The sequence below is a fragment of the Amblyomma mixtum genome, chromosome 1 (assembly GCF_055824585.1).
Source record: "Amblyomma mixtum isolate Tamu chromosome 1, ASM5582458v1, whole genome shotgun sequence".
Taxonomy (NCBI): Eukaryota; Metazoa; Arthropoda; class Arachnida; order Ixodida; family Ixodidae; genus Amblyomma; species Amblyomma mixtum.
This window is the reverse complement of record NC_143012.1, coordinates 174,659,289-174,671,747: the sequence shown is the minus strand read 5'-3', so window position 1 is coordinate 174,671,747 and position 12,459 is coordinate 174,659,289. Positions and strand designations below refer to the sequence as shown.

The following is a 12,459-nucleotide window of genomic DNA, read 5'->3' as shown; positions in this document are numbered from 1 at the left end:
TTACTTCTACCGGCACCCGTCAAGCGAGGTTGCTCTACCAGGTTTCGAGTAGCGGCGTTTACTAGTCAAGAAATATTCCGATCTCGCGAGCGGCACGTCCGTTGCGAGGTTGCGCCACATCTGGTGTCCATTAAGACGAGGGGGCAGTCCTCAAGCGGCTGCACTGCCGGCGCTGTAAATCTTACCCCTATTTGAGAATCGCGCCCGAAGAAAGCAGCCTTGGCGGGCATGAAACAAAACGCGTGACTTTGCCACCAGCGTCTTTGCGTGCAGCCTTGCTGTTCCCCCAAAAGGGGTCATCCGGTGGCTCGGGCGAACCGGGTTCCTTTTTACTACGTCGCGGCCTCAGTTCTTCAACACTCTGTACGCTTCGCTTTGAACGCTTTCCGCCGACTACCGCCCGGTGTATCGTACAGAGCACAGCGGTGAGGAGCTGAAAAAGAAGGTCGAACGACCTAATGACTCCGCGTTCATTAATCGACGATCCCTGATCTAATTACTAGCTACTTGCCATGGTGGCCAAGTGGTTATGTCGTTCGGCTGCTCGTATTTCGAATTAATCTGGAGCCCTCCACTACGGCGTCCATCATACCAGACTATGCCAACATATTAATGCGAAACATTGAGTCCAATTTTCGTTCTTATTCATTAAAACCGGCTTTTCATAAGCCCTTATTTTATGATAAATTCATGATAAGGAGATAAACCGCGAACCAACTCGTCAAGTTTATTTCCTCACTTAACAATGAACATTCCAATTTTTTTTCAGACACGCGTAGTCCACTAATCCCTAGATGCCTCTTACCGGTAGAAGAGGGGACACTAACCACATGTGTAAAAGGAAAACCTACTGGCAACATACAGGCAAGCCTACAGACAACAGTACCTCTATTTCAATAGTTGTCATCCGCGCCGGTGCGAAACCAACATTCCATGCTTGCAGGGCGTGAGATTTGAACGTTTCTTCTCGTGCCCCGAAGATCCTGAGGAAAGTGCTAAATAAATGCGGGATACTCTAAATAACCCGCTCTACCTTACCTCGGTCATGGTCGGTCGGTGCCATTATAAAAGGCAGAAGTTCTAAACCGTAAAATATATATCAGGAGCCCCGCAGACATCCCACCAGTGAGCACCGCTCTAACTTCTTTCTAACCTACACAGACTTTCCGACCATCTTCAAAATTTTCAAGTAAAACTTCAAAATCGTGGAACAGCGTGACGAACTCTCCAAATTCTTCGCAACAGTACTGCATGTAATCGGGGGCAATAAATATTTACAGATTACGTTAGAATTTCTACAAACAGTAAATCAAGGCTTGTAGGTTGCCTGCCATGTGGAAAAAGTGAATGACAGGTCAGTAAACGCACGCAAACAATACCGATAAAAGCACACATTCTATTCGGGAAAACTCGAACTCTGACTCACGGTCGTAGTTTACATGTCCGACTATAATAAGTGGCAAATTCAGTACGCAGGGCAACCTGACAGTTCCTTCCGAAATAAATTTAATAAAAACAGTGGGCACGCCAGACCATTCCCTCAGCTTCTTTTCTCGGAGCTGAGGGAGCTTCTCAAACAAAGAAACTTCTCAAACACTCGTGAAAAGCGAACTCCGCGAATCATACTTTGTTTTTGCAAATTGAACACCGTGCAAGCCGGCGCAAAGTAGAATGCCGCACTTCAAGGTTAGATCTACTTACACACCTTGCTAAAAGTGTTAACAGGCCTTCCGCCGCTGGCAACACAACGACATCCCCTCATTTCTGTTTGTTTTCTTTAAAGGTCCCCATTCAAGGGTATTACAATTCACAATCTTTCCTCGCAGTCGCCTCATATTACCGCCCGCCATAATATCCTCCAAATCTTTTGCAAGAGCTTACAATAGCTCCAAGCAGTTATGCGCTCAAGCTCTCAGAGGAAACCTGACTTGGCTACTTTTGAGCAACTTACTCCCGCCTTATAGGGAAAAAATGTGGTACTACCGATGAAAGTCCCCCCACCGCATCTACAGGCACAGAGGGCTTCATACACTGCCCTGACTCCGTCGTCTAATGTCATGCTAATTAGACTCTCGCAGCCTTTCTTTTCTTGCCGTTATTCGTATCTTGATTTACTTTTTCATGTGTCGCCTCTCTTGGTCATGGCTAGCGGTGACCGCGTGGCCTTCACTTTTTGTAAACCACCCTGCTTTGATTTCTGTTTTAATCTTCTAATTTGATTTCTTTTACTGCTTTGCTGCTAGTCCGCTTGATTTAACATTTTTCAATTTTTTCTTGCCTTTATTATTTGTTTCTACCTCCTTTTCCTCCCTTCTTCAACAGTTAAGTCTGTTTCCAACTCCGACCCTGATGAATGTAAGCCTCTGGCTGGAACGCTATTTACATCGGACAAGCACGTTTCTGCTCTGAAGCTGAGCGCACACGCACGCACACACGCACACACGCGCACGCACACGCACACACACACACACACACACACACGCACACACGCACACACGCACACACACGCGCACACACGCACACACAGACACGCACGCACGCACGCACACACACGCACACACACACATACACACACGCGCACACACGCACACACAGACACGCACGCACACACACACACACACACACACACACACACACACACACGCGCGCCTGCAGAAACGGGTCGAACGGTGAGAAACGATTTATCAGATGTTCAGCTGCGGAACTGGCCTTCGTCAAACAAAACAAACTCTGCGGGAGGAGTCCCATCTGTACGGTAATAGTATTGGTGCCAACCAAACGGAGAGTGCATGACAGTAAACAGAATAAAGTAAAATCCTGGTATCACTCGTACAGTAACGCGCTCTGAAATGTTGAATACGAAACAAGAAAAAATTGTGTGACAAAAAGCACGTGGCGAGACGCGAACATAGTTTGTAACGTTGTGTAGACTCATTGTTTACGCAGAGCAAACCGACGTAAATAAAGTCCACTGGAAAAGAGAATAGCAGACGGGGCCGAAAATATTGCCGTGATTACTGGAAATAAAATAAACTAACCTGGCAGCATATGCAAGACTCATTAACGAGTTCATGTCATTATAAGGTTATATAAAAGATAGCAATCAAGTTCGCGGTGGTATTTCAAAGGCCGTCGCTAAGGACAATATGAGGAATATGAGCAGGTTAACTTTCTAACGATTTTCTTTATACCTAGCGTAACAAGGAAAACTTAAAACAGCACAGCATTTGTTCTCTTCTGCTAATTATGGAGTTCGCAACGAAGACCGTAGCGCGTCAGCAAATCGGGGAAAGGGTGCAAACGATGGGACGGTGCACCTTGTTTGGCGTAGAGGCCACGCAATCTTTCTAGAAGGCCTTCAGTTTTATCAGCTGAGCGGAACATATTACACTCAAATCCTTTAACGATCTCGCCGCTGTACCCGTCGATCTCTCGCCCCTCTCCACGCGAGTGGCGCCCTTTCTCTCGTGCCATCTGCTCTGCCGTTTTCTCACCTCCTCTGCCGGCGGCTGCGGAGTCAATAAATGCATTCGTGTCTTGGCTCTAAGGCTCGCCTGTTTCGCGGCAGCGGGAAGCCGGGCTAGTCGAACCGCCAGGTCTCCCCTTACAACTTTGAACGGCTTCTTGCTGTAGCATCTGTGGCAAGCAACGACACTCTGCGAGAGACAGCAGAAGTGGAACGTGAAGAGTAGCTATCATGTCTTCTACCGGAATTAGAGACCTGCTCGACACCTTCAAGAGGGATGTAATTCGAGAGCGGGATCCCCGCACGGCCGACTGGGTGTTGCCGGGAAACAAAATGTTTCTAATTTCTCTGTTTACAGCGTACGTCTACGTAGTCAAAATAGCCGGGCCTCGCTTCATGAAGGACCGCAAGCCATACGACGGCATCAAACCAATCGTCACCCTCTACAACGCCTGCAATGTAGTGTTAAACACGTACTTCATGGTGGTGTTCCTCTCCAAGACGTACGTTGGCGGCGGGTACAGCCTCATCTGCCAGGGCATCAACTTCGAGGCTCGCGACGAGGATACTATGAGCATGTTGAACCTGCTCTGGTGGTATTTCCTAGTGAGGATCTCCGACCTTCTCGACACCGTGTTCTTCGTTCTTCGCAAGAAGGACTCGCACATCTCTTTTCTTCACGTCGTTCACCATATTCTGGTGGTATACAACGGCTGCTACGGACTCGGCTACGGTCCTGACGGCCAAGCTATGCTGGGCGTCATCCTCAACTGTTTCGTGCACGTGATCATGTACACGTATTACTTCCTCTCCATGCAGGGGCCGGCTGTCCGGAAGCACCTTTGGTGGAAGCGCTACTTGACCCAATTGCAGTTGGTCCAGTTCACCATAATGTTCGTACATATGCTGGTACCCATGTTCATCAGTTGCGGCTATCCGAGGGTTCACATCTACATCTCGCTCTGCGAGGCCGCCTTCTTCTTCACCATGTTCACTCGATTCTACGTTCAGACATATAAGGAGAGGAAGGCCCTCAACAAAGAAAGTGTGGACAGCAGTGACCTCAAGCGCAAGGTTCAGTGAGAGCGCTGGCTGTTTCGTGGTGTCATACGTGCAAGGACTCCAAGACCTCCGAAGAGCGAGCGAAGACCAAGGGACTGCTTGTCAGCCTCTCTTCTTGAAACAGATGAAGTGGATGACAGTATGCGGAGCTACGTTCTGAAGAAGAGCCGTAAACACATCCATTTTTTCGCTAGCTTGCTGTTAAGCAGTAGCTGCAAGGTAGAATGCGGATGGCGGATGACAACTGCCCATTAGAGAAGGTAGGCATGCCTTTTTGTGGGTTTACCTATTCAGATGCTTGTGAGCGTGGTTTTTGCACCAGTGAGCACCGACAATGACTGTGATGAGCGTGGGACTTCCGTCTTTCTATTCCCATTTTGTATACGTTAGAAAATGAATGCTACAAGGTTGCTTGCGCGGCACCCAAGGAAGAGTGTCGTACCAATAGCAGTCAATTTTCGAGTACTTTATGAAATATCATTTGCAAGCTTGTAGGTAAATGAGGTTTCGCGACAGTGTGTGGAAGGAATTGAGGATCGAAGGCGCAGGAAGCTGAGTACGTACAGAAATATACATTTCATCTCCAGGTTTATGACCTCAACAAAATCGGAATGAACGTGGCAAATTGAGGTAGTAGCCAGCACCACTGTTCAGCTTTCAGAGCTATTGGGATCAATGAATTATGTTGGAGTCAAAGCAAGTTATGTGAAAGCGATGTATTGGTGTGAAGTTTGTAAGCTGGAGCTGAACGTTCAGATATCTGTAGTACAATATACAGTTTGAGCAGTTGGATACTTCTGCGTGAAAGAGATAACAAATCATCTGTCGCCGGCATCCACTGATATTCGTTTTGTTTTGTACTTTTTTCTTGTTCTCAGCTTTCTTTCATGCCATACACAGATATGCTTGTTAGCGTAGCAATAAATTATCTGTGTTCTAACCTGCTTTAGTTTCTTCTTTGTTTTCTCCTGGCTGATAAGCATGGTTTGTGGAAAGCGACGCATCTCGTGATTATGCATTTTTTGTTAGTTGTGTGCAGAAATCAATAATGCTGACACGTAGAATGATAAAACCATTTAGGCTTAAATCTTACTATTTGGCAAAACAAAGTATGGGACAACTTCGCATCATTTGCGCAATCCCCTAGAAAAATTGCTTCTCATGAAAATCATTCTTAGCTAGATGTCTTTTGTAAAGAGGATTCTGTGTTGACGGAGAAAGGTACACCATAGATTTACGTGTGAAGAAAATTTAGCGCACCAGCTCTTTAGATCTCACGGGTGCTGAAATGAGGGCACTGTTTTCAATTCGCCCACCTTACAGAAGTAAATTTTGCAGTGGATGAGAAAAGTGCATTTAGAAAAACAATTGTTACAGTGCGTGATTATTCTAGCTACAGTTTCACTACGTATTTGTAGGGGAATCCGCTAATTTATCGACAACGTTTCACACCCGAATCAGTGCGGCAATTTTTGTTTCTCACTACTCCCCACTAATTTCGGCCGACGGCTAGAATTACCGTTGTTATTACAGAAATACGAATGGCGATGGGCGTCTTTTTAGACGCCTTACAAATATGCTTATTCTGTTACGTGATAATCGCATTTAACTAACGTAAGGTTTGTTTGGCGCTTAAACAATCAGGGGCACTACTTTTTGTAAAAAAGAAGGAAATTAAATGCAACTGTTCACACGGGAATAAGCAGCGCCAGCAAATAGTATATAAACTGTTTGTGAAGCAGACATTACTACCAGGTAAAAGAGGTGTTGCTGTAGGATAAATCCCACCCTTCTGACGGGGGTTTATGTCAAGTACCGAGAGGAGAGGCATATTTTCATGGAGCCAGGACCTGAAGAGGCACGTTGGCGCGTTGTCGTTGACTTAGCCTCCATGGTGTTATTCTGGCACGTAGGAAATTGTTCGGTACCGTGCACAAAAGAAAAAAAGAACATGCAAACAAGGCCGAGCGAGTGCCGGTGAACAAGCCAAAGGCCCTGAAGCCGGTGCTAGACTGTAAAGAATCAGGCCGTAGAATCCCTTTAGATTAATACAGAGTATTCTTCCGAGTCTTCTCTCCTAAGTACGAGTGTTGCAAGGTTGCTTTGCATGACGTCAGATAAGAGGCTTTGTCTGTCGCTTCTCTGTGAAAAATATATTTGGGCACCCATGCCAGTAAGGTGAGTTGCGTGCTCTGTTAACAGAGGATTTTGGCTGGCCAGGGAACGAGAACTGCCACTGTGGCTGTGGCGGAGGCATTTTCTTGTCAAGCATGCTGATTTCTCATTTGCTGCGCATACTCACGGTGGTATTGGTTAGGGGTGAATAGATATGTAGTTATGCAGAAAGCTGCTCCACATACACTACTGCAATGGAAAGATACGGTAGCCTATTCTGTTTCTTCAGCGGCGCGAAAGTGCATAAAGAAAAATCGTGTCGGTATAATTCCCCACCAAGATTCATGAGATTGGTGAAAATTGCAGGCTCAGTTATTATACAACATTATTGCCACAATGGAAAAAGCCTTAAGTGGCCTCATAGCCGCCCCATTCACGTGTAGTTTCGAGGGCACAACGGAAGGTTTATTATTATGAAATGTTCGTTTGGAACGCTTGGTGGCATTGTTTGGTTTTCCGGCGTCGTTTTCAGCACGAACCATAGAACCTCTCACATGAATTTCTTTTAAATTTTGCAGCTTTGGGAAGATTTAAAATAAATAAAAGACTGAGTTATCAGCAGCTGTAGTAGCCGGTGCCCACACGTTTCGTTCAACTCTCATATAAACTGCCGAGTTCGAATGCATATATCACTATAATGGCGAAATCAGTATTAGTGATCACTAGCGGAAAGGGGCCATGTGATAAGCGGTTAAAAAGTGTTACTCAGTAAATATAAGGCATTAAAATTCAGCATATGCTGCAGGCTGAAATCTCTGTACTCATGTATTTCAGTTTCTTTAGTCCTTTTAAATATCCTCTGAACGCCTATGGCTACAGCTGTTGGCACATGTTACGTGATATGATCGGACGAAGGACGACGAAAAGAGGCCACCCGCTAAAAAATGCGCCCATCCTAGGCGCCTTGTACGCTGCGTAGGCCGCACTCCACCGACGCGTTCCTATAGCTCTTTGTCTTGACATTGAAACGTTGCCCTCCGCGTATTTAGGGCGGCAGAAGGGGTCGACGAAGATCGCGCATCGGCCAAGGCAGCTGATTAAAAAGCGGTTCGTGTTCGCGAGCGTAACGGGTTGGCAAATGACGCCATGCAGTCGCCCTTGCGACGGTGAAGGATACATGCATAATGTCGACGGCGATAGCGGCAGTTGCAACCCTCGACGTATCCTCTACTCGGCGGTATGCAACATTGCTGTTTTTATGCGAAGCATACTACTTTAGCTACCACTTCAGCCCTTCACCGTGGTTATGCGCCTCGAAATCACGTGATACATGACGTCACATCACGTGACATGATGACGTCACGACAGTAGAGAAACGGGGGCCCACCTCGCGCCGTCGCTGTGGTTGTGCGCCTCCAAATCACGTGATACATGACGTCACACCACGTGACACGATGACGTCACGGCAGTGGAGAAACGGGGCCCACCTCGCGCCGTCGCTGTGGTTGTGCGCCTCCAAATTACGCGACACGATGATGCTTCGCGTTCTCCAGGCTTAACCAAGTTAAGCCTCAGCATTTTTTTTTATTTTAAACCAACATCCATTTACAAAGGTACGATACGCACAATGCTCTAGGACCCATAGCCAGGGGCCAGTTTCGGGTCCATCACAATATGGTACATTTTAAATGCGGCGCGCGAAGATGACACATTGCGTTCATAAAGCAAGAGTCACATTCTCAACAATTTAGAGATATACAAAAGCAAGCGTACACAATACACACATCCTCACAAAAGGAAAAACAATACACCATAACTTCACATATTCATCAGGAACGTTTTCAAAGATTGCACAGTTTCTTTTCAGTTTAATATCGTCAGGTATACCATTCCACATCAAAACTCCACTGAACTCTATTAGTCTTTGCCCGTAACTATTGCGACACACTGGTAAGTTGAAATGTTTGGCACTAGCCGCCCTAGTTTCCCTTTTAGGTCTTATAAATATGCTATGGGGAAGTGGGTCATTAATTTGTAAGATTTGGTGAATTGTCTGCGCTACCTTTAAAGTGAACAGGGAGTGAAAAGGCAGAATACGGGTTTATTTATTTATTTATTTCCTTACCCTCAGGGCCAGAGGGCATTACAGAGGGGAGTGGGTTACACACGAAAGTGAAACAAAAATATAGAGCTGTAAATACACTTAAAAATTAGACACAAATGAAGCTCACAGAAAAAACGAACTGCAGCAAAAACGAACCCAGCACCTCCACCAAGTGTAATGTGGAAACTCGCACAGTTAGCGTAGACGGGCACAGTCCTTGTCCCAGCGGTGCCGCTCAGCAGGCCAGCGTTCGCAAGCGCAAAACCCGAACTTCGTCGGCTTCGCCTATCTTCTTCCTCGCCTTCGTCGGCGCTAGCTGCTGGGGCATCGAACTCCAACTCTCTTCCTTACAGAACAAACAGGTTACGTCAAAACATTTAAAACATTAACAGCGCCTATCGCAGAATAAAAACAACATCAAAAAGCAACAGCATACAAGAAAAACAAAAACGACAAGAGAAATCACGTTCAAAAGGCAGTAACATGCGCGCATATAAAACAAGTGGAACAACCGTAAAAAAAAAAGATGACAGTGTTAAGTATTCTCCAGTTTATGACTGCAGCAGGTTGGTTAAAGCAGATTTAAACGTAGAATTATCAGAAATTTCGACGATAGATCCGGGTAGGTGATTCCAGCTTACTGACGTACTTGGGATGAATGAATTGTGATAATGGTTGGTTTGGCATGAAGGAATACCAACCTTATGACGATGGTCAAAGCGATGTGAAATGTAAAAGGTTGTTAATGTCATTTTATTCTTAAGAATTGGATTGTCGTATTAAATCTCATGGAACACGCAAAGACGGTATATTTTCCTACATTGTGACAGCAATGGTAGTGACAAGCTTGTTTGCATAGTCGTGACGCTGGAGTTGCGATGATAATTTGAAAGAATGAAACGAGCCGCCCGGTTCTGGACGGATTCCATTTGATAGATGACCGTCTCTTGACTGGTGTCCCAAACAGATGCAGCATATTCCAGTTTAGTACGAACTAACGATTTATAAAGAAGTAATTTTACAGAACTAGCAGGAAGATAAAAACTGCGGCGTAAGTAGCCCAGCATGCGATTAGCGTTGTTAGTTATATAATGTACATGCATGTTCCAAGAGAGATTAGAAGAAATAAATACGCCTAGATATTTGTAACAAGACACAGATTCGATGCTGCTGTTATTGAGATGATACGAGGGTATTACAACGAGAAACACGCATGTGCATGCATTTCTTAGGGTTTAGTTCCATGTTTCAGGTGTTAGCCCAGTCAAGAACATGATCGATATCGGACTGAAGAAGAGTCACATCAGCGTCACTGTTAATTTCGTGGTATATGACGCAGTCATCTGCAAAAAGGTTAATTGATGAACATAAGCTAATAGGCAAGTCGTTGATATATATTAGGAAAAGCAAAGGCCCCAACACAGAGCCTTGTGGTACGCCTGATTCGACTGGCGAAGTGAAGGAGCAAGTGTTATTTACTGTGACAAATTGTGAACGATCAGTAAGAAAAGAATGCAACCATGCGAGAACGTTAGTTCAAGATTATGTTTGCTTAGCTTGAAAAAAAAGCAGTTGATGTGAAACCTTGTCAAACGCTTTTGAAAAATCTAGAAATACACAATCGACAATGGAACCCGAGTCAAGGATGGAATTCAGATCGTGCGTAAACGATAAGAGTTGTGTTTCACAGGAAAATGATTTACGAAATCCATGCTGAATCTGTAAAAAAGGCATTTGACTGTAGGAATGATGCAAGGGGAGAGTAAATTACATGCTCCATGAATCGTCTAAAAAAACAATCGTCTAAAAAAACAGACAGTTCACTGTTAACGGCATCAAAATCAGCATTTTTGTAGTCCCGGATATATTTCTTGTAGTTGCTCTGGTGAGGCACGGAGTAGGTTAAAGAAAAATGAAGCAGTAAGTGATCACTTGACCCTTGTAGATACGATATGGGCTGGAAAAGATGAGATGAAGTGGTGAACACTAAATGTAAGATGTTAGAAGTAGCAGACGTAATTCGAGTTGCCTGCATTACAAGCTGCGACAAGTTGAAATCACTACACAAATTCAAAAATTTGTCAGCTTCACTAGAAAAAGGGTTACAATAGGAACGCACATTAGAACACACAATATTGGGAAAATTAGTCTCCTAGTAAAATGAAAGGATTATTCGGGTACCGGAGTGTAACCATAAGAATTACGTCATGAAGGTCGTCAGTAAAGGTGGGTGAACACGACGGAGGACGATAGCAAACACCTACTATCAATTTCCTAGAGCACGTGTGAACTTCAACTAGCCCAAGTTCTAAGGCGTTTGTGAAGTGAATAGGAAATGACAAAAAGTATCAGAGACGGCTATAAGTACGCCTCCACCGCACCTAGCACCCCTGTCGCTCCGATAAATGTTGTAGCGTTTTTTGCAGTCAACCTATCAACCGTCGCAGACAACCAAGTTTCAGTAAGACATATTATGTCGGCGTCACAAGCATCGATAGCAGAGCAAAGAGCGTCGCGTTTTGGAAGTATGCTTCGAATGTTTGTGAATAAGAACGAAAGTGGGTTAATGACCGGTAACTTTAATTCACTGCCTCTCGCGTAGCGTTATTCAGTGGTCGATGCGGAAGCATCAGACGGTTCCTGGACGGAATCGGAGCATTCAGCCGGTGGAGTGAAGGTGTTTGGAATTTCATCCTGCAATCATCAGAAGGATTATAGGTGTAACACTTTTTACCTATGTACAACTTGTTGAAGCGAAGTTTGAAGGTTAAGGGTTGAGATTTGCCAAATTCAACCAGTTTTTTCCTAGCAAGACGTGTAGCGGGAGAATAGTCGTCACTGACCGAAATTTTTTCATCTTTCAACTTAGAACTATTGAGGAGCACTTGCTGTTTCACCTTCGAAGATGCGAATTTGGCAATAATTTGTCTGCACTTATTCGACGTATACCTGCAGAGCCGGTGGGCTCTCTCGATCAAAATTTCTGAAGGTTGGATTTTCAAGCAAGATGAAAGGACATTGACCAATTTTTCCTCCGACTGGGCCCAGGATTCTGATTCGGTGTCGGCTAGGCCGTAGAATAGAAGATTGTCTCGCCGTTGCCTGTCTTCCAGTTCAGCCTGCTTACAGTGCAGTTCATTGTTTTCGCCTGTAAGCTGGTCAGTCGACTGGCGAAGACGCTCCACTTCCTTCGCGACACTGTCAAAGACGCCAGTTTTGTGCTCAACCTCCGTTAGTCTGTCGTCTATCTCGCATAAATTTTTCTTAAATTCTTCTTGGGTTTTTTTAAGTTCACGAACGGACTGAATTAAACCCATCTGATCCTTTTCCATTTTTTTTTTCAGTTAGAGTGTTGATAGTTCGTAGCATGGCAAACATATCGTCAAATTGCTGGGACGGCAAATAAGGCAAGGGGTCCTGCGCCTGGGCTTTCTTGTTGGGCCCAAGGTTGAGCTCCACATCTCCGGACAACATTAGCAGTTGAGTTGTAACATCAAGGCAATCACAAAACAAAGAAAGCAAAACTCCCGGGCTTAAAGAGCGGTTGACTTAAAGAGCGATTTGCTAGAGTCAGATAATTTTGAAGAAGTTATAATTTTTACCGCTCTCTTCTGTAATCGGATTACAGGTTCGAGATATGTACAATACGTGTTACCCCATGACTCTATGCAATACATTAGTTGGCTCTGTATAAAAGCAAAGTAGAGTATGC

At 44.9% G+C, this 12,459-nt stretch overlaps 2 pseudogenes; one reads left to right on the top strand and one right to left on the bottom strand.

Annotated features, from left to right (window-relative positions):
• The first annotated feature begins 3,697 nt into the window (after positions 1–3,697).
• LOC149369883 (very long chain fatty acid elongase AAEL008004 pseudogene) lies at positions 3,698–4,549 on the top strand (annotated as a pseudogene).
• Positions 4,550–11,326: 6,777 nt separating this feature from the next.
• LOC149369882 (uncharacterized) lies at positions 11,327–12,221 on the bottom strand (annotated as a pseudogene).
• Between the last annotated feature and the right edge of the window lie 238 nt (positions 12,222–12,459).